Source organism: Arachis stenosperma, chromosome 3 (genome assembly GCF_014773155.1).
Source record: "Arachis stenosperma cultivar V10309 chromosome 3, arast.V10309.gnm1.PFL2, whole genome shotgun sequence".
NCBI classification, from domain to species: domain Eukaryota; kingdom Viridiplantae; phylum Streptophyta; class Magnoliopsida; order Fabales; family Fabaceae; genus Arachis; species Arachis stenosperma.
In genome coordinates this window covers 58320849-58322662 of record NC_080379.1, presented here as the reverse complement: position 1 = coordinate 58322662, position 1814 = coordinate 58320849, and the positions used below count along the sequence as shown (strand labels likewise).

At 35.8% G+C, this 1814-nt stretch overlaps 1 non-coding gene across 1 annotated transcript; it reads left to right on the top strand.

Annotated features, from left to right (window-relative positions):
- The first annotated feature begins 536 nt into the window (after positions 1–536).
- LOC130972520 (small nucleolar RNA R71) lies at positions 537–644 on the top strand. The gene has a single exon (XR_009083682.1). It is a non-coding gene; the product is annotated as a small nucleolar RNA R71 (small nucleolar RNA).
- Positions 645–1814: the final 1170 nt, after the last annotated feature.

Genomic DNA, 1814 nt, shown 5'->3' with positions numbered 1-1814 from the left:
GAAGATGATGGAAAAGGTTTGCCATTGCTAAACCTGTTTCTCCCACCATTATTGTTGTTGAAACCTTGTTGAGGTCTCTCTTGATTCTTCCATGAGAAATTTGGGTGATTTCTCCATGAAGAATTATAGGTGTTTCCATAGGGTTCTCCTAGGTAATTCACCTCTTCCATTGAAGGGTTCTCAGGATCATAAGCTTCTTCCTCAGATGAAGCATCCTTAGTACTGCTTGGTGCATTTTGCATTCCAAACAGACTTTGAGAAATCAAATTGACTTGTTGAGTCAATATCTTGTTCTGAGCCAATATGGCATTCAGAGTATCAATCTCAAGAACTCCTTTCTTCTGACTTGTCCCATTGTTCACAGGATTCCTTTCAGAAGTGTACATGAATTGGTTATTTGCAACCATTTCAATTAGTTCTTGAGCTTCTGTAGGCGTCTTCTTCAGATGAAGAGATCCTCCAGCAGAGCTATCCAAAGACATCTTGGATAGTTCAGAGAGACCATCATAGAAAATACCTATGATGCTCCATTCAGAAAGCATGTCAGAAGGACATTTTCTGATTAATTGTTTGTATCTTTCCCAAGCTTCATAGAGGGATTCTCCATCCTTCTGTCTGAAGGTTTGGACTTCCACTCTAAGCTTACTCAATTTTTGAGGTGGAAAGAACTTTGCCAAGAAGGCATTGACTAGCTTTTCCCATGAGTCCAGGCTTTCTTTAGGTTGTGAGTCCAACCATGTCCTAGCTCTATCTCTTACAGCAAAAGGGAATAGCATAAGTCTGTAGACCTCAGGGTCAACCCCATTAGTCTTGACAATGTCACAGATTTGCAAGAATTCAGCTAAGAACTGATGAGGATCTTCCAATGGAAGTCCATGGAACTTGCAATTCTGTTGCATTAGAGAAACTAATTGAGGCTTAAGCTCAAAGTTGTTTGCTCCAATGGCAGGGATAGAGATGCTTCTCCCATAGAAATCGGGAGTAGGTGCAGTAAAGTCACCCAGCACCTTCCTTGCATTGTTGGCATTGTTGTTGTTTTCGGCTGCCATGTCTTCTTCTTCTTTGAAGATTTTGGTTAGGTCCTCTACAGAGAATTGTGCTTTAGCTTCTCTTAGCTTTTGCTTCAAGGTCCTTTCAGGTTCAGGGTCAGCTTCAACAAGAATGCCTTTGTCTTTGTTTCTGCTCATATGAAAGAGAAGAGAACAAGAAAATATGGAATCCTCTATGTCACAGTATAGAGATTCCTTGAGGTGTCAGAGGAAAAGAAAATTAGAAGGCAGAAGTAGAAAATTCGAACTTATCAAAGAAGATGGAGTTCGAATTTTGCATTAAGGAATAGTGTTAGTCCATAAATAGAAGGATGTGAGAAGAAGGGAAGTAATTTTTGAAAATTAAGTAAAAGATTTTGAAAACATTTTGAAAAACACTAATTGATTTTCGAAAACAAAAGTGGGAAAGAAGTAAAGTGATTTTTGAAAAAGATTTTGAAATTAGAAAGTAAAAAGATTTGATTGAAAACTATTTTGAAAAAGATGTGGTTGAGAAGATATGAATGGTTTTTAAAAGATATGATTGAGAAGATATGATTTGAAAACAATTTAAAAAGATTTGATTTTAAAAAATAATGACTTGCCTAACAAGAAAAGATATGATTCAAACATTAAACCTTTCTCAACAGAAAAGGCAACATCCTTGAAATGTTGAATCAAATCATTAATTGATAGCAAGTATCTTTGAAAATAGAAAAAAATTGATTTTGAAAAAGATTTGATTGAAATTATATGATTTGAAAAAGATTTGATTTTGAAAAGATT